A 20,493-nucleotide genomic window follows, 5' to 3' on the forward strand; every position below is an offset into this window, starting at 1 on the left:
CTCTCAGCACACTTCCAGATCTGATGGCATAGTCTCCAGTGGACCTCTAGTACAATCTTGGCAGACAGTCTTTTACAGCCTTTTCCCAAAGTGACTTTAATCCAGAGTGATCGTTTTATGCATGCTATCGCTTTGGATTTCCAGCAAGCACAGATGATTCACTTAGCTCACAGAAAGAACTGCAGAGTGTTGTCCCAAAAGGTTATTTAAGCAGAGTTTGGGGAGCGCACGTTTGGGGCTATGCATGCAATGTGCATGCTCAGATCTGGCTTTGGTTTGGGGTTTTGAGGGCTCTTTCTTTCTTAACCATGTGTGTATGTGTTTATTGACCTTTAGTGTATTCTGACAAGAATTTCTAGCAGAGTTTTTTCTAGCAGTCGTGTATTATTTTCTATTTTTGGGTGGGCTTGGGTGGAGGCAGGAGTTGGACTCAGTGATCCTTATGGGTCCCTTTCAACTGGAGGTATTCTATGATTCAGTGTCTCTGTGTAGGAAGTATTCTCTCTAATTTTCACTTGGCAGCTGAGCCCGGGGACAGGTGAGACAGTTGGTTTGAGCACACAGGTCTCAGTGAGTTCCTCAAGTCTTCTGTCTTTCCATGCACTCCTGGTGATCTGGCAAGTTGTCAGAGCCCCTCAAGTTGTGTGGACTTGAGTGTGGGCTGGAAGCTGGCAGCCCTGAGCCTGGTTGTCTGATGTAACAAAGCACACACTAAACACAATGCTTCGTGCTTCACCAAGGAGGGGCTGGGCTGCTTGTTTTGCATTCAGTTTTAATTTCATTTTTAATACTGCAGAATGCTTAATTAAAAAAAGTGCTTCTGGTAGGCAAGAGTGCAATGCCCAACTACACTGCAGTTACAGTGTATAGGTGTTTAGGGATTATGTTATATACAAGTGAAATGATTGCTTCTTTTTAATTCCCTGTTTAAATTTAGTTCAAATTATGGAATATTTAGTAGAACAGAATAAGCTGTGGCTTGCCAGCTTTTTCATACCAGTGGTTACCAGATGCTTCTGTATTTAAAACCTCACCATCTGTTCCAGGGTGGAGTTTGGGGGTAGTCTAGGTATTTGGATGTGTCTTCTTTCTTGAGTGTCTATGGAAAACTTCAAAGCATCTGTTTGGAGATGAAGGGGAAGCATGGTTAGCTATAGCACTTCAGGAATTCAAGGGAATTTTACAGAAATGGATTGCTGCTTCCTGCTTTGGAGCCTATCTTTATTCAGTCACTGAAATTTCCAGGAGTGTTGTGATATGAACATCTTTTAATGTGCCTTGTTTTTAATTTCTGTATCTAAATTTTACATAGATGCATTTTAGTTCCTTTTTTTTTTTTATGCTGGGTGACTCATCTTTTTTTTTTTTTTTTTTTAATCGGAGTGATAGAGTTAAGTCTAATAAAAAGAGCAATGTATAGCATCTTATGGCTTACTCACCTTCCTGTCAGTAAGTGTACGTCCCACAAGGACCAAGGTGAAGGTGGGAGAGGACTTGCTGGTAATTCATAGAGTCATCGAACAATGGAATCACAGAATGGTTCAGGTTGGAAGGGACCTTAAAGATCATCGAGACCCATGCCCTGCCATGGGCTTGTTGCCACTCACAAGATGAAGCTGCCCAGGGCCCATCCAACCTCGCCTTGAATTCACCTGGCTAGACTTGATTCCTACAGAATGACTCTGCGTGACTCTGAGCATTTCATTTTTGAGGTAACCGTAAAAAAATGCTAAGGAAATGCAGACAAGGTCCACAAAAATGCAGTAGAATTGCTGCAAGTGGTTACAGACACGCAAGGTAGGAAGGCAACACCCTCTGCCTTCACCCTCTCACGCTATGTAGCTCCACCAAAGCTTGGAGGGACATGCCGTACTGAAATTAGTTTGCCAGTAGTTTGGGGATGAGCAAAACCATATTTGGGTCAATAAACTGCTTGTGAAGAATAGTCAGTGCTAGTAACAGCTTTCAGTCGCTAATGATCTGGGACATGCTGGGGGAGGAGGAAAGCTGCATGTCTCATTACCCATCCTCTGAGCCATCTGGTCTCTCACTGTTTATTTGTAACCACTGTCCTAATCTCTCTTAACTACATTGTTGCTGAAATACTGAAATTACCCTTTTAGGCACTGTGGTTCGCCAAAGATAATAACCTAGTCTGGTAATGTATAGTTTTATAAACAAAGCATAATGCAATCGTTTAATAATTTTTTCTAGAATGTTTATTCTTAATAAAATATGTGGCAGTGCAACTTGACATATTCTGAGTGTGATCCATTATATTACATCTTAAAACCTTCTACCCCGTTTCTTTCCTTCCTATGTTCTTCAAATATCTAGCTGAAATAAGAAACACTAATCAGGCCTCTGTGAACAAGGGAACAGACATTTCTGTTCCTCGTGCCTTTTTACTACCAGGCCGTATCCTCAGACATCCCAGCATCTTGCTCAAAACTTTCACTGCTTTCATAAACTTGTTTTCTCCTGCCATCATGATCTCGTTTCCCTGTGCAGGATGCTAAGAGTTCATTGTCTTTGCTCTTTGGATTCCAGCTGGAGCTGCACAAGGTCCAAGCCTGAATTAGCATTTTGGAGGAAAAAGTTCTTGTTCTTTATGCCTGTGTGCATTCTTATGTTAACTTTTCAATTACAGTTTCATGACGTGCTCTAGCCCTTGCTTCACTTTATGCCCAGCAGTAGGGTGTATTATTAACAGCACTTCTTGTGCCCATGGGGTCTTCATAGTACTTTATTTAAGCAAATGAGATGCCTTTGCCTATTGCTGAAATGTGGCTACTTACATTGCAGAGCCTGGCAGCTGCTCCAACAGTACCAGACCACTGCTTCTATGGCATAAAGGAAGGAGAAAAAAACAATCCATATTCACTCAAAACTGCAAGGAGAATATAAACCATCCAAATGTTATTACTTAAACTGGAATTTGGCCAGCATTCCAGATTAATTATTCGTCTCTTGTGAAGCGTACTGTGAGATACCTGAGGGACAAAAGCGGTCAGAGCCTCAGCAGAACTGAAAATTTAGCTTTCTCATAGTATGTGTAGTTGTCCCACTGGGGCTGGGAGATGTGTATTAGAGATGTGTTTTACCTGTTCAACACCAAGAGCACCCTAGGGCTAACAAGTGACTGAATCCTATGAAATCTGATAGGACTGTCTGAGGTTAGGAGTGTGGTCTAAAAAACATTCCACAAGGCGTGTGGAGTCTGCAGGTGGTCAGACCTTGGTACTGTCTCCTGTGGAAGGGAGGAGAAAGAGGTTAAAAAAGTTTTGCCAGAAGGACTGTAGCCTTCTGGCAGGGAAAAGATGTAAGTTTAGTCCTCCCCTTAGACTGTTATTCACTTGAAGAGGAACGGATGTTTTTTTGAGGTTTATTTCAGGCCATGGAAGTATGCCATAGGGCTGTGCACTAGCTGGCTCTGGAACTCCTTAATACCTGCTCAAAATGAATCCGTGTAATCTACAGCAGAGATGAAACATTAATGTGTTGGAAGTGAGAAAAGCTTACAAGGGGGATGAGAAGCAGAATTTGGTCCAGATAAAGAAAAATGGTTAAGTGGAGACTATTCAAACAGAGAAGAGGGCACAGAGGAGTGAGAGCATCCACAGCATTAAATTGCAGCTGCAGAGAGACCTGGGCAGGCTCAATGCCTATGCCAACTTCATGAAGTTCAACAAGGCCAAGTACAAGATCCTGCACCTTGGTCGGGGGGATGGAGAATGGCTTGAGAGCAGCCCTGAGGAGGAGGATTTGGGGGTGTCTGTTCATGAGAAGCTCAAGATGAGCTAGCAATGTGTTCTTGCAGCCCAGAAGGCCAACCGTATCTGGGCTTGGTTGGATCAACAGAAGTGTGACCAGCAGGTTGAGGGAGATGATTCTGACCCTCTGCTCTTGTGGGACCCCACCTGGAGCACTGCGTCCAGTTCTGGGGGCCCCAGCATAACAAGCTGGGGAACAGGACCAGAGGAGGGTCATCAAGCTAGGCAGAGACTTTTTATAAGGGCAGGTACTGACAGGAGAAGGGGTAATGGCTATTAACAAGAAGAGGATAGATTTTGACTAGCTATCAGGAAAAAATTCTTCACAGTGATGGTGATGAGACACTGGAACAAGTTGCCTAGAGAAGTTGTGGGTGTCCCCACCCTGGAGGAGTTCAAGGTCAGGCTGGATGGGCTGGAAATATTGTTTCCAAGAGCCTTAGAATACCTATTCCTACCCTTCCATCCTTGTCCCCTGCTTGTAGGATTGTATTTCATAGTGTCTAACAACAGGTAGACTTGCTCCCCCTCTCACCCTCACCATTTTTTCAGGATAAAAGTTAGTTTCTCCTTGCATGCTTTACACATGTGTAAATGACTGTTAAAAAAGTGCAGAGTGGTGGAAAAGTGGTTTCTCGCAGTTTTGAAGTGCTCATGTTTTACTAAAGCGAAGATTCCTGAAGATATGCCACAGTTGCCACCCTTCCTGCTCCTGTGGAGATAAACCTGTTTCTTCTCTCAGATCCCCCAGTCCCTCACAAGCTAACAGGTTTTGTGTTTTGGGATTAAACTTGGTACCCATAGATATGAAGTCCTTTATGGGGCATTAATATATATGTAAAATGAAAGTGCATAAAGTAATAAACAAGAAGTACTGAAGCTGCTGGAGTTGGTTTTCTTGTAGGATGATGGCTGCCACCATTCCTTGCCTTTGTTCTCCCCTTTATTTCCCCACTGCTTTGTTTTTGTGTTTTTTTTTTTTTTCCTTTTCCTAATTCTTCTGTTTCAATCCCCATCTTTTGCATGGTATGTTTGGTATTTGTCTGCATAAATTTGGTGTTGCTGCTCTTAATAGGTGCTGTTGGCAATGTAAATGCTGTTAAGAAGTTAAAACCAGAAATGATATTCTATGTCATTTTTGTCCAGACCGAGTGATAATTTATAGTATTAATCCAAACTGTCCATCTTGGATCTTGAGGCAACTTGATAATGAAATCCCATCTGCAGTGGTTTGGCAGTACTCATAAGCAGGGCCTGCATGTACCAGCATCCCAAAACAGTGGTATGTATAACCCCTTCTGCCAGCAGCCATCTGGACATCTGTGCAAGGAATGTGCCAATCTTTGCAGTCCCCGTGGTGGTTTCACCACAGGGCTGAACTCTCTGTGTGTACTCTCAGCCTTGCAAGGGTGCTGGAACATGGCTGGAGCCAACTCGGTGTGCTGTGGATAAAGCCTGGGGTGTGTTTGCCCACGCAAGGACTGCGTGAGGCACTGCCAGGACACAGATCCATCATGGCGGCTCCTCGGGGAGGGCAGCACGTGCCCACCTTTAGGCGGGAAAAGCGCCTCCCCACGGTGCGCATGCGCGGTGGCCTGCGAGCCCCTCTGGATGGGAGGGCGGCGGTGCTCCGCCTCCTGCGGCACTTCGGCTCTTCTCGGTAGTTTCCGGAGAGAAGTCTCCTCCTTCGCCGTCCTGGCTCCCACCCCTTGAGCCCTTCGGCTATCTCCGTCAGCGGTTCGGCTCTCTCCGCTCACCCTTCGGAACGGGCCGTTAAGTTCCGTCGTCACTTCGGCAACTTCCGCCAGTTCGGTCGGAAATGGCCGAAGACGTGAGAGATCCAGCGGTTTAGGGTAGAAGACCGGCCGGCTTTTCGGAACAAACCAACTGCGCCCAGACCTGGGGGGGGGGGGGGAGCAGGGGAGGGCAGCCAGAGGGGGAAGGCGAAGCGAAGGCTGTGGCTCCCCCCCCAGCCGTTCGCAGCGGGCGCCGGCACCGCGGTACCGCCGGGAGGGTGAAGCGAGGCGCCTGGAGGTAGGCTGGAGCGAACCACGCGGCGGGGGGAGCGCAGGGGGAGCGAGTGTGAGAGAGGGGAGGCACGGCCCGGGGAGGCACTAAGGGGAAGGCCGGGCGGTGTCCCTCGGGGCTGAGGGAGGAGGTGGGGGTCCCGCGGGGAGCCGGGACTCCATCCCGCAGCTCGGTGATGGGGGGGTTGCGGTGCGCTGAAGCTGCGAGGGGGCCTAGAGCAGCCCCTCGTCCCGCTGTGCCTCGCGGGGCCGCCGCCTCTCCGCTGCTGCTGCCCCCGGCCTGAGGTGGGTCTGGGGGCTCGAGGCCTAACACCCTGCTCAGCCTTCAGCTCTTTGCTAAAGTTCAGCTTTGTGCTGGGTTTCTTCCCCCCTCCGATTTCCTTCAGCGTTCCCCGCTGCTTTCGACCTTAAAAACATTCGATCTTAATCAAAAAAACCGAGGGCTAACAAACACGTTAATGCCCAGCCCCCGGTTATGCCCTAAGCCAAACGATTTTGCAGCTGGAAGTCGTTCAGTGGGTGTTCAGGATGCACAGAGGAGCAAAGCATCTGCTGCAGGAGCGCGGTTCCGCTGCTGTATGTTATAAAGCAAGCAGCGAGTGCGTCTCCCTGGTTGGTTTCTGGTCTCTTGTTGCTTATGCATGCATCTGATAAGTGTGCCTCGATACCCTGATATGATAGCTTGACTTCAACATTTCTGGGTTTCCGTGTGGCAAGTCTGGTATCTGTAAGTAGGAGATTAAATAACTTTGTTTCCTGAGTCGGGTGTCACAGGCAGGTCTCTCTGACGGATATTTCTGCTTTTGTGGAGAAATCTGTGTGAGATGTCTAAGTCTGACGCACGTGTTGCGAATGTGTTTTGACTGATATTTCTGTTATAAGTGAGATAATAAGGCTCTTGGCACATCGGGTGTTTATTCAGGCTTTAGTAAGTAGTAAATAATCCGAAACTTCTTTCTATGCAAAGGTAGCATCAGAAATGAACCACCGTCTGAATTTGGGTGATGGGAGAAGTGTTCCCCCCACAAGCTCCCCTGGCTTCACGTACTATCTGAGGGTCACAGAATCACAGAATGGCCAGGGTTGGCCATTGAACCTCAAGGATCATGAAGCTCCAACCCCCCTTTCTCCCTGCCCCTCCCCCCCTCCCCCCCCCAGCCACAGGCAGGGCCACCAACCTCCACATTTCATAGCAGTCCAGGCTGCCCAGGACCCCATCCAACCTGGCCTTGAACACCTCCAGGGATGGACAGCCTCTCTGGGCAGCTGTTCCAGCACCTCACCACTCTCATAGGAAAGAACTTCCCCCTGATATCTAACCTCAATCTTCCCTCCCTCAACTTAAAACAATTTCCCCTCGTCCTGGAGTTATCTACCCTTTCAAAGAATTGAGGGATCCTGTTGTTACACGTGGCTTTACCCGTATTCACTTAATGGATTTGTGATGTTTCTTTTTTTCAGTTTTCATTCCAGAAACCAGAGTTTGCATCAGTTCAGCTCAGTGTTACGAGATTCTAGAGCAGGGGTAATGGACTGTCTTCATTTGAGCGTGGCACAGTCAAATTCTTCTGGCAGCTCAGCTGGGGTACTGACAGTTCTTGAACTTCTTGATGTCTCTTTGCAGAAGGAAAGTCCAAAATAGTTTTCTGATATTCTCTAGTTTTGCAAGTGGAGACTGTTAGCTCTCATGTTTGTTTGCATGCGAGGATGGCTTTTGGCAGTTGTCAAATCAGAGCAAAAGCAGCGAATGTGCAAAACAAGAAAACCACAGTTGTTGAAATGCTGTCGTTTAGGCTGTTTCTCAGTGGTGCAAGGCAAAATTGGAAAGCTGTTTGTGTGCTGTTAAGGTGGGATGGGAAAGATCGTCTTCCCCTGGGTGTTTGTAACATGTCACTGTTCAGATGTATTACTAGGGCTTGTTTGCTTGTGGGGAGCCAGAGGCCACTTCAAATCTGCATTCTGTGACTATTAAGTTTTGAAATCCCATAGTATCATCATCTTAACGTTTTTAGAGTTTACCTTTCTTTTTTCTTCTGGCTCTGTGTATTTGTTCTCTCCCCTCACGATCTCTGGCGCCTGATTTTCCTCCCTGTTTGACTCCTGTCACCTTCCCCTGTTTCCCCAGGGCATTCCTTCCCCTTCTCATGCCAGTTCCAGCAGACTGGAGATGCAGCTAACCACATGTGCCAGCTATTTGAAGCCAAGATCACAGTGGTCAGATGTCTGTTGGTTCCTAGTCTGGAGGCTGTTTTTCTGATTTGGAAACCTCACAAAACACAGAACTGGAAAGGACCACCCGATCACTAGATCACGATCACCTCACCAGCAGAGAGGTTTTCCCCGTGCTTGTTGTCTCACTTCCCTACCTGTTATCTGTGCTAAATACCCTTTTTTGGGTCATGCACAGACTGAAGCAGTTCCTACCACTGGGGTTTTAAACCTGGCTGGAATTTTTGCATTGCTGTAATGAATGAATCCTAACCCAAATGGAGTTCTCTATGACCTAACCGCTCAGCAAGCAAAATACATGGGGGTCTGTGAAAAAGACAAGCGATACCCATGTGTGTATTCAGGCAAGGGACATTTCGGTATGGTTAGTTGTATCTCTGCTGGAATGCAGCTGCTGGGGTAGTATTTGCATGGGATTTGAGGCACGCAGCTGGGCCAGACAGCTGTCCATACAACTCCCATTGTGCTTGCTGGGCTATGGCTGCCCTGAGTGTGCTTGTAGCACTGTGGTTGCAATTTAGACATATCCTCAAAAGCAGAGCCCACAATTTTCTTCTGGGAGAAGACTTTAAAGTGCTGTTTACTGGTGATTGTCGTGGTTGAGTTGGCTCCTGCAGCTGAGATGTCTGATTCTCAGATGCAAATAAGGTGGATATTGCCTGAAAAGAGGTGCAAAACCAGTTTGAGGTTTTGGGGTTTGGTAAGAAGGATGAAGACAGGAGTGCATATATAGCTCTATGGCTCACACCTAATTGATTCCTATCTGGCCTGGGGTGTAGGAAGCCCTGAGTGCTGGCCAACCAGTAAATAGGTGTTATTACACAGCAATCGCAGGCCCAGTTCTGAAGCACAGATTGCAATCCTATTTTTGTGAAATCATTGCTGTTAGTTAATTGATGTCTGCTACCAGCAGGAGCCACTTAGAGGACTGACTAATCTATTACAAATGTATTTGAAAGGGCATTTTGTAGCTTTTTCCTTGGCTCGCTGGACATTTCTTACAGGATTGTGACAATTTTAAAGGAAGTTTCAATACGTGTTTTTTAATTCAGTGTTTGCTTACAGTTCAGTCTACCTTTGCTTTTATGTAAGAAGTGCACAGGTGTGCTGTGCTCCCTCTGCTGGCATCTGCCACTGCTAACTGGCAGTGGGTTTTATGGCTTTGTGACATTCACAGTGACTACAGAGCAAACTGTCCCTTGTTGGTCACAGGGAGTGAAATACAGAGAACTGAGACTTGTCAATGTAGCAAATTTAATCTTTTCTTGTTGTCCAGGGAACGGAACCCGAAGGCTCCCACTGATGACAGTGACCTAATAACCTTGTCCTAATGACTTAGGACAAGGGGGAATGGTTTTAAACTGAGACAGGGGAGGTTTAGGTTGGATCTTAGGAGGAAGTTTTTCACCCAGAGGGTGGTGAGGCACTGGAACAGGTTGCTCAAGGAGGTTGTGGATGCTTCATCCCTGGAGGCATTCAAGGCCAGGCTGGATGTGGCTCTGGGCAGCCTGGTCTGCTGGTTGGTGACCCTGAACATAGCAGGGGGTTGGAACTGGATGAGCATTGTGCTCCTTTTCAACCCAGGCTGTTCAATGAGTACAGGTAGTTTTGATGTAAAGGAGTTTCTTGCACCCTTACCATCAGTTCCTTAGATGGTTGGGATCTCACTGCATGGAGTTGGCTGTGTGTCTTTTTCTGCCTGTCCCCTCCCCTCCATGAGTTTTGATGCATTTTGTACAGATGCAAGCATACCGAGGGCAGTATGAGAGCATCCCATGAATGCAGGAAACCCTGTCAAGTTTCTTCTAATACAAAATGCTAATAACATTTCTGTCTGTACAAGTAACACTTCTTTATTTATTTTTTTTTTCCTGCATAGTTTCCAGCTGGTTAACCTTTTACCTGTCTTGTTTCATAAAATGCCTTCCCCATGATTCAGAGTACTCAGAGGTGTCTAATTATCTGACATTCTTCTTGGGGATGCTGGCAGCACACGTAGCCTGAGGATTGTTCCCTTCCCGTTGTGTTTTGGTGAGAGCACTGCTGTGCTGAAGCACACGTCCTGACGGCTGGCTCTGCAGGATGAGCTTTCTTACTGTTTTGTACTACTTTGTGTCACATGAAGGGATTGTGGAGCTGTGTAGTCATCTCAAATCTGCGCCAGTATGTTGGTCATCTCTGTATTCGTTTGAAATGAATTCTATGTGTTGGAATGCCAAAATGTCATCTAGCAGAAAACAAGTTGTTCCATGTGTGTGTGGTTTCCCTTAGGGGATGCTTTATGACAGGTTGAGTACTTTTTAAGGGCAGTCAAAGAGAAGATTAATTCATTTGGCAACTTATTGTGGAAAGTGGACTCTTTGCTTATATAAAGGCAGCACAATTAAAGCCATCGACACCCTCCATTACATCGTGCCATCAACATGTCCTAACTGCTTTGCTTTTCCTCATCTAATACGTGTCTGTACCACACCTTGGATGTGATGGAATGAAGCACGTCACCGAATGTGGGGAGGATTATCTTCTCCCTCCTCGATTAAATGCCTTCACATCGTATGTAATGCCAGAGCACACGGGGATAGGATTTGTACTCGTCTTTTAGTGCTTCTGTTATAGACATGAGGAAGTAATTATACTGCAGGTTTGCTCTGTGCAGGCACTTAGTGGGAAATGATGTGTTCTGGACTGTGTTGGTGCTGCTGCAGAGTACTGCTGGCATGCAGATGACTACTGGAAAAGGTTGCCATGAAGGCATTGGAGCTCTGAACAACAGGAAGAGCTGCTGAACAAGTGGTGAGCTGGGAGCTGAGAGCAGAGCCCAGATCTGTGGAGCACGGGGTGAGCTGCTCTGTGGGTTTCTTCTAGAGGATCCATAGAGCTCTTGTGTCTGCAGGGGAACTTGCAAAGGTCTGTAAATAAAATAGACCAAAACTCTTTGGTGTAAGCGGATCAGTAACGTCACAGCCATGATGTGAAAGCAGCAGGTGGGCAGAAGGCAGGGCAGCACAATCCTGCCTTCCTCTGCTTGCAGTAAGTTGCTGGCTGGATATGTGCAGCATGGCTCCCATCATCTAGAAATGCACTATATGTCACTGGGCACGTTAACATCTTTCTCAGATTATTAATGAAGATAGCATTCCCATAGCAGATGGTTTAAAAAAAGCAACAAACCAAGCAGGCATTGTTTAGGTAAGATATTTCTTTCCTTAGGCATCTCTTCTGGGAAGCCCTTGGTAAATGAATCTGCCGCCTATCTTGTGTGCCTTGATTTTAATGTGGGCATCGAGGAGGAGCCAGCTATCAGAATCGTGGCTGGAGATGGATGCACTGGGAAGCTGCCACTAATTACTGTGGTGTCTGACAATTCTCTGGTGTTAAGCCTTCCCTTGCAGGTTCTCAGTCATGCATTTGGAAACAAAAACAAAGGTGTGGAAAAAGGTGAGAGGTTGACCTGGTCATGGTCACGGTGTGCTGGGTGGTTTTTTTTGCTGCCCTTCCTAAAAGTGGAGTACAAGGAACCTTTTTGATTTAATGCTGCTGGGCTGCATTGAAGCACACTGCCGTGTGTTATTATTGATGTAAATCTCAGACTTATTAACAGGAATTAAGACTCGATGCAAATAATAAAAGATGGAAAGAAATCTTGCCACTGCTTTCTCCCGTTTGCCTCCAGGGTTTGCTGACTTTGTTTTTACTTCGTGGCAGTGAAGAATAGCACCAAGTCTCTTGCAAGTGTCTCAAGGGTGCAGTTAGTTGGGAGCAGCCATTGAGCTGGAGCTGGCAGGTATCTCGAGGCTTTTGCACTGAAGCCAGCTCTTTTTCCTTAGGAACCAGCTCTGCTTTTTTTTCTGCAAATGACTTTTAAAAATACAAGGACGACAGTCTTGATTAGAAAGGCCAAGCTATGCAATTATTTCTTCCCTGTGAAAGGAGGTGTCAGGGAAAAAGATATTTTTCTCTCCATCGTCTGTGTGCCTTGCTGAGCTCGTGTTTCAGGTGCCGTTACTCAGGCAGCAATGCCCAGAGCATCTTTTGGAGCAGTTCACACACGTACAGCCTGGGCTCTGCACTGACTTGCATCTTGGTATCGTGCCACTGACTTGGAGGAGTGACATGTCATCTCCAGACAGATCTCAAGTCAGTTTTAATATGCATCTCTGATACGTAATACATGCGCAGCCACAGCGATCCTTTGGTTACTGCTGGAAGTGGCTATATTGGGCAGAGAAAGTGGCAGCTGTTTGACAAATGTAATAGAGCAGGTTTTATAAAAAGAACCAAAGTGCATTTCCTCTTCCCAAAACTGATAGAAGCAGGAGTGGCACTGCAAGTATTTCTTGTGAGCTCCGTGCTGCTGTGCACGGCTGTTTATTTGGATGCGTTGCTGTCCCTGTGCCTATTCCTAGCCTGGTTTACTGAAAGCTCGTGTGAGCGTATTGAGGCAGTGCAATGCTAAGTCATCATACTGAGTTTGTATTGGCTGTGTGCTTGTGTGGCACCTTCCGGGGAAAGAGGGGATTATACCAGACCCCTTTGTCACCTTCTCTTTGTTCCAAGCTTCATTAATTTTCAGGAAGTGGAGGTTCTCATTCCCATGGCATCCCAGTGCTGGAGCTAGGGAGGTGCTGGGTAGGAGCTGGCCTGTTCCTCAAAAGGCAGAAAGCTTGAGGCAGCACAGAGAGAAGCTGGGTTTGCTTCTCCTTTGCTGCTGAATAGGAGAGTAGGGACGGGTGCCTGCTCTTTTGGAAGGGTATGTGTATGCTTTGTCTCTTCTGGCAGCAACAGGAGTAGCTGAGCACTGTAAAGCATGGACAGGTGGAGAGCAGATATTGAGGTCATATCTGGTGTCAGGGGCTTGCTCCCGGCCTCTTTTATCCTAATTGCAAATCCTGAGCCTGCTCAGGACCATGAAGGGTAATTTAGTGAATCTGTGGGACTTGTTATATGTGAGCATGCTGAATGGACAAGAATGGCTCACTGTTGTGTGTGCCTGTGAAGGTCACTGGAATAGGATGCTCATTTTTCAGTTCCTGCAAGCTGCTGGGCAAAAGTTTTGTGCTGACGCATGCAGTCCCTGTTAATGGGGACTGGAGTTGCACTGAAAGAAGAAAATGCCCCATTCTGAAGTTTACTTGGCAGGGAGACAGCAGGGAAGACTTGTGCTGTTGGTGCACATCTTTGAGATTTGAGTACTTCTTTTTATTGCCTGACTTTTTATCCCGAGGCCTCCTTACCGTGCCTTCTGCTCTTCTGAGAAGTGAACTTAATAACCTCCGTTATTTCCCATACATGGCAAGGAATGTCTTTGTTCTGGCCCCAGTTTAACTGCGGATGAGATCTGTTTTGGGAACTGCAGTTGGCAAAAACAGAGGCAGAAGAGGAAGCAAACACTTGTGCAGCCTGCTCACTTTGAAATGCAGTTTTAATTGTTCCCTGGTATTTGCACAATGGCTGAACGTGGCTGTGTAATCCTCGATGTTGTTACTCCTTCCATGTAATAACTAAAGCTGTAAAGATATCTTGTTAAATTGAAAAAAAGTGTAGGCATATGTTGCTTTTAGTATTGCGTTGTAGTAATTGTTTGCAGTGACCTTTTGCAATCTCAAAGTGAAAATTTGTTTGCTTGACATTCTCCCAAATCAGCTCCTGGCTATCTCCATATGGAACAGAGCGGAGTGGTTTTGTTGTTTGTTTCTTTTTTTAATTACATCCTGACAGCAAATCCCATTCTTCTCTGTTTATTACAGTTCTGGCTGTTTCAAAGGGTAATTTCCCTTTAACAGGACTTCCACAGATGGAGTTTTCTTAAACTTTGTTGATTTTTCTTTTCTTTTTGTAGAGTATTTTATTCTTAGAGCCCCCATTGCTTGTCCACTATTCAAAACAAGCCTTTAACATTTTTTAAATCTAAAACAAAATTTCTCACTGTACTTTTGAATATCTAAAGGTGTGATGGTGAAAGAGCTGTATTCCAAACCTTTGCCAATTTTAGAAAGAGAATCCTTATTTTACAGAGTTTCAGTTGTTGTGAATCTTGTTCCTTGCTTGGATGCCCTGCCTTGTGCTCTCTGGCCAACGTGGGTTGGTACATATGAAAATGTCAAACATCTCAGAGGTCCTCGATCCGCACAAGCTGTGTATCGATGTGTAAATCTTTCTCTTCTTGGGGACGAGACCAATGGTTCCTACTTCAGCTGTTTTGAAATGCTTTGCCTGGCATTCTTCCACTTTCTGACATCTGACAGCTCTTGAGTTTGACGAGCTGCAACTCCGGCTTGTGTGAAACCTCTTGGATCAACTGGGTGCTTCAGTTTTCCAGCGAGAGCCCATTACATCATGGTTTTCAAAGCTGCACCGACAGATTCCGTGAGAGCTGGCCCTTCAGCTTCCGCGAAGAAAGCTCTGAGAAACAAGTGTTGAAAAGCAGGTGCTGGGAAATTAGGGTTCTGCCAAGCTTTGAGAAATGAGGTTGCACCAACAGATGTGTGGGGATTGAGGGAAAACAAGTCTACAAGTTGAACAAGAGAACAGGCACCAATGTCTCCAGCAGCTCAGTTTGCAGCTGATCCTTCTCTGCCTCTCAGTGTGGCCCATTGAGGCGGTGTGGCATCTAGGACTGGAATCTGCAGCTATTTGGGTAGATGGCAGAAATGGAAGGAAGGATCAGGTGGGCTCCCACCACTGATCTCATCACATCAGTGTCTGGCAGAGCCGGGTGAGTTCAGCCCCCAGTCAATGATCCCTGTGGGTCCCTTCCAACTCAGGATGTTGTTTGATTCTGTTCTGTGATTCCATTATTTTGCACAGCATAACTTGGAAAAAATGGGCTTTTCATCCTTGAATCTGAATAGATAGGCCTGAAGGGGCACTCTGTATTTCCTGCTAAATTCTAGATAAAATCTGCTGCTGCTTGAACTTGCAGAGCAGTTTAGGTGTGTGCTTCCCTGCAAAGAGCTTGATCCACCCCTTCATTTTGTTGAGTCTGTTAGGAAGAAATGATGTTTTTTAAGCTGTGAACACAGCAGTTTAGCTTGGGGAAAAAAAAAAAAAATCCTTGCAAATAGATGATGTAATGCCTTGTTTTCAACAGCAGCTAATTTGCCACGGGATAAACTGGGTTAAATCTGTCAGGCTTTCCAATTCCCACATTCAGCAGAGCTTTGTTCTTTGTGCTTTCAAATGCACGATAGGATGTGTGTGTCCACTGCTGTCAGTGTGATTTCCTTCAGCTTCTCCAGCTGCAGGACGTCTAGAGGTGCAAGAAAAGTTCTGCTAATTAGTTGCTATATCCTTTTCTATCTTTTTAAGTTTTGCACGGTGGCTGGGACTAAAAGCACAATGCCACCTGAACTGCAGCACTACAAAAAGGGGTTTCTTTTGGTTTGGAATTTTTGTGGGTGCATTTTTTTGCCAAGTGAAGTCCCTGCAGCACTGCTGGGTGGGGGGCTGTGTGTGGATGGGCAGACAAATAGGAGTCATAGAATCACAGAATGGCCTGGGTTGAAAAGGACCACAAAGATCATCCAGTTTCAACCCCCTGCTATGTGCAGGTCACCAACCAGCAGACCAGGCTGCCCAGTGCCACATCCAGCCTGGCCTTGAATGCCTCCAGGACAGATGTTAAACTTCATGGCCATTTGTAAGTGTATTAATTTAAGTATTTGCCTGGCCATAGTGTGAGCAGTGTAATGGTTCTGTTTGTGCAGAAGATACAGGAAACTTCAACCTCCTCTGCCTAAGGTTGGAATGGCCACTGAATTCCTAAGTTGAGAGCAGTGGAGGCACTGTTGGAGAGGATCTGCAAGCACGTGGGTTGTTTTCCAAATGAAGCTGCTAACAAACAGCACAGAACCTGTTACAGTTAACTTTTGTTCCTGTGCTTACATCTGTCCTTCTCCCTGCTTTTTCCTTTCCCTGCTTTGTTCAGGGGCCTGGGCCTGTTTCCTGTTTATTTACTTGGTGTTTGGACTCCTCTCCCAGACTGTTAAGTACAAGGCAGGGAATGTTTAGTTCACACACACATAGCTTTGTTTGCAGTGTGCAGCCTTCTCTGCTGGTGGCAGCTCTGCCTTGATAGTGCAGAGAGGGAGGTTTGGTCAGAACATTGTTTATTTTTAATTCCTGTCTCCCTGTGATGCTCTGTTTGTTGGGATTTTTCACTGACCTGTTCCTTTCGCTCTTCAGTTTTGGCACTGCTCCCAAGGGCTCATGTAAGTAAGAACTTTGCCAGCCAGCGGGAAGAACCAACACATGTAACAGGGTTAGGGAGATCTAGAAGCTCTTGTATTGGTCTTTAACCATAGAGGAAGGGGAAAATTTGCTCTTGGTTCTGTTTTATCTACATTTTTATATTGAAAAGGGATGTATGTTGATCTTATTCATGCGAAAGCTGACACAATTTGGGGTAAACCTATTTCTTTGCTATGTTGTTAAACCCATTTGGTATGCTGGGTGGTTTCAGCACTCTTTATTCTGGCCTGTGCTGGCACAGAGCTCAGAGCTGCATTGATGCTGTGCTTGGTGTTGAAGTTGTGGGCTGGTACAGATGGCAGGCCTTTAGTTGGATTGCCTTAGCAACCCCTCTTCTCTGAAAGATGGGACGTCCTCACTCATACACAGCGTTGCCTCCAGGAAAGCTGGTTGTTCCTCACAAGGTTTGGAAGACTGAGCTCAGATCCTGCTTTTCCCTCACCTCCTGTATGTGACAACAGGAGGCATCCAGCTGAAAGAATTCTGTGGTTACAAAGTGGCAAGTTTTTGTCCTCCAAATCCCCAGCAGCCTGTCCTGTTGTGTCTCATCCTCTGCTAAATCTGCTCTTGTGGGCACGATGTGCTGAATTTAAATAAATCCTAGTCCTTGCTAAATATCTGTCAAATATTGACTTAGTCTGTGGTGTGAGCTGACTAAGCTGAAGTTAATGGTGTAATTTGTGCTTGTTTTGCATGTGCGTATAGGCAGTTTCAATGTGGATGAGCAGGAGTGGAGATGAAGATGTTGCCTTGAATCTATTTCAAGGGGAGGAAAGAAGAGCCTGAGGCCTGCAGTGGCAGTAATGGAAGTAGAGGTATTGCTAGTAAAGGTGTCGTGTGAGGGTTATTAAAAAACCCATCTTCCTAATGAATGAGGCCACGAGACAAAATTGAGGAGAAGCTGTTAATTGCATGCTATTACAGATGTCTTGAAATGATCTCCTGCACTCTGGTCGGTTGCCATACCCCTGGGATAATCTTTCTTAATCTGCTGAAGATGAGATCTGAAAAACAAGAGACTGGCTGGGATTTCTGTGTAGATCGGCAGACACAGTGCAGGTATCTGCTGGTTTCATTTCTTCTGTGAAAGCTTTGCCTTCTGTGAAGATAAGAGTATCCAGAAGGGCACCAAGGCCTCTCCTGCCCTTGGGCTGAGGTTGCATGGACAGCTCTACGTGTTTGAGATGCTGCAGCAACAAGATGAAGTGCATCCAAGCAGCCAACAAGTGGAGATGCAAAGAGCTATCAAGTGGCATGAGTCCTTGGAATGAGCTGCTGGTAGAACAGAAGCCAAATTGTTCAAGTTCCCTCTTGTTTCAGAGCTATGGTGAAACCTGGCCTTCAGCCTCCTGGCAGATTGATTTCTTGGAGTCATCTCCAAGGGATCTGTTGGTGGCATAAGTGAGGTTTTGGGACTCAGCACAAAAAAGATGCAGCTTTAGGACTCTGAATCATGAGCTTGGCAGCCCATGATTTGGACAGATATACTCGTTGCTGGGTGAAAACTGGCTTGAAGGCAGGGCCCAGAGAGCGGTCATAATGGAATGAAATCCAGCCTGTGGCTGGTCACAGCCCCAAGGTTCGGCTGAGGCCAATGGCACAAAATTCAACAAGGCCAAATGCCAGGTCCTGCACTTTGGTCACAACAACCACGTGTAATGCTACAGGCTGGGGGCATAGTGGCTGGAAAGCTGCAGGGAGAAACAAGGTCTGAGGGTGTTGGTTGATGCTAAGCTGGACACGAGCCACCAGTGTGCCCAGGTAGACAAGGAGGCCAATGGAATCCTGACTTGTGTCAGAAGTAGTGCAGCCAGCAGGAGGAAGGAGGTGATCATCCCCTGTACTCAGCTCTGGAGGGGCCTCACCTCGAGTATTGTGTTCAGTGCTGAGCTCCTCACTACAAGAAAGATAGTGTGGCATCTTCGGTGTCCAGAGAAGGGCAATAGAGCTGTGAAGGGTCTGGAGCACAGATGTTATGGGGAGAGCCTGAGGGAACTGGGATGGTTCAATATGGAGAAGAGGAGGCTCAGGAATGGCCTCAAATTGCATCGGGGGGAGGTTCAGATTGGGTATTAGGAACAACTTCTCCAAAAGAGCAGTCAGGCATTGGAACAGGCTGCTAAGAAGGTGGTGAAGTCCCTGATCCCTGGTGGTGTTCAAGAAACATGGAGATGTAGTACTTAGGGACATGGTTACGTATTGGTGGTAGGTGGATGTTGAACTAGATGATCATACAGGCCTTTTCCGACCTTAACCTTGTATAAAATGATGAGCTGCTGCATGTTTGGTTATTTCTCCCTCTTCTCTTTGAACCCTGCAGCTTTTCAATGCAGTTTTGTTCCAGGTGGTAACGTCTAGTTGTGGCTTCCAGCATTAGGGAAGATTTATGCCTACAATTGGTCCTTTGTAGTCCAGAGAGCAAACATAATGCAGCAAATGTGTTCTATGCTAAAATGTTTGTCAAATTACTGTAAAGGCCCTAGATGGCTCAGTACAATGCAATCCTGAATCTTTCCAAAATGGTCAGTCGCCACTCTATTTGAAAGCTGTGACTTTTTAAAGGGAGTGAAATAGAATCACGGAATCATTAAGGTTGGGTAAGATCTCCAACTCCATTCAGTCCAACCCCAGCCCACCCCACCATGCCCACTGCCCACATCCCTCAGTGCCACATCCCCACGGCTCTGGAACACCTCCAGGTTTGGTGACCCCACCACCTCCCAGGGCAGCTGTGCCACTGCATCACTGCTCTTTTGGAGAAGAAATTGTTGCTAATATCCTGCCCCTGGAACAACTTAAGGCCATTACCTCTCATCCTAAAATAAGCTCTCCTTGGCTCATGCTCTTGAGATATGGGCTTGGATCCTCCATAGGCCAATGCAGAGCTGCTGTACTGCATCTGAAAGTTCACAGCTGTTTTTAATTTTACTGTGTGTACTGAGGCAGGCATGAAGGACAAAGAAGGAAAGAAGTCTTAATTTAATCTTGGTGTGTTGGTTTTTTTTTTTTTTCCCCCTTGATTTAAGTAATTTGCAGAGTCATGTAACAAAATCTCTATGATCTTATTTCTATTAACATTATAGTAATCTAGACTTGCTATTAATGCTGAAGGGCATTTTTGCTCCTGCATGTATTGGAGTGTATTACTTACTGTATAACACAACTCGAAAAGATAGCAAAGATGATACTTCTTGGCCATGAGACGGGCTGGGATCTGCCTTCTCTCAAACAGGAAGGTGAAGTATCTGTTGGCAAATGGCTGCAGGGCTGCCAGGAACCTTTCAAATGTTTTCAAAGGTGTTTGGCTGTTGCCTGCTGGAGGGACCCTACATAGTGTGGGGCATTTAGTTGGCCCAGTGATACACAGTCCTGATGTCTGGCTAGTGTTATTCAGGCAGCTGCTACCCAGTTCTTTTTCATAATGGAACACAGAATATCTGAACTTGGAAAGCGCCCATCAAGTCCAGCAATAATGCCATGACTTAAGGAGGTTTAGATGAGATCTTAGGAGGAAGCTTTTTAGCCAGAGGGTGCTGAGGCACTGGACCAGGTTGCCCAAGGAGGCTGTGGATGCCCCATCCCTGGAGGCATTCAAGGCCAGGCTGGATGTGGCTCTGGGCAGCCTGGTCTGCTGGTTGGAGACCTGCACATAGCAGGGGGTTGGAACTGGATGAGCATTGTGGGCCTTTTCAACCCAGGCCATTCTATGATTCTATGACTTGAAGCAACAGTTAAATGGCTGAGGAGCATTTTGGAGATAGGCGTTGTGAATATGGATTAACTGGAGCTGTTTGTTATTAAGGCTGCATTTCAAGCCTTGCAGTCTGTGCTAGCAATATTCAAGTCTTCCTGGCTTCTCATGGAATGTGATGAAGTACTTGCTGCCTGCTGTCAGCCTGCGATCCTCACTTTAGTAGATGGGGACTCGTTCATCTGCCAGGCAGTGGCTGCTGGCACACATTTGTCACCCATGGCCACTCCTCTCACTGTGATGTGCTCTTTCCTCGCTGCACGCAGAGTTTTGGTAATTAGAGGTGATCACTGAAGGGGCCACATTCATCGTTCAGCATCATGAGTGAGCTCTCTGCCTCAGTGCCCATTTCAGGCAGCTGCATGATGTTCAGCAGCTTTGTCTGCCACCATCAGACAGATCTCTAGATAATCTAGCAAATCTCTTTATTATGAGGGTGGGAAACAATGTGCTTTGATTTACA

At 46.2% G+C, this 20,493-nt stretch overlaps 1 protein-coding gene across 9 annotated transcripts in view; it reads left to right on the plus strand.

Moving 5' to 3' along the window:
• Positions 1-20,493, plus strand: part of EXTL3 (exostosin like glycosyltransferase 3) — a 136,245-nt gene that overhangs the window by 14,118 nt on the left and 101,634 nt on the right. For 8 of the 9 annotated variants that reach the window (XM_085218278.1, XM_085218279.1, XM_010708084.2 and 5 more), the window contains exon 1: positions 5,545-5,807. The exons of the other annotated variant lie outside the window; for it this stretch is intronic. The gene's annotated coding sequence lies outside the window, so the exon portion shown is untranslated. Of the gene's footprint in view, positions 1-5,544; positions 5,808-20,493 lie in introns of those variants that run through there. 9 annotated transcript variants of the gene reach the window in all.

The sequence above is a fragment of the Meleagris gallopavo genome, chromosome 2 (genome assembly GCF_905368555.1).
Source record: "Meleagris gallopavo chromosome 2, MGAL_WU_HG_1.1, whole genome shotgun sequence".
NCBI lineage: Eukaryota > Metazoa > Chordata > Aves > Galliformes > Phasianidae > Meleagris > Meleagris gallopavo.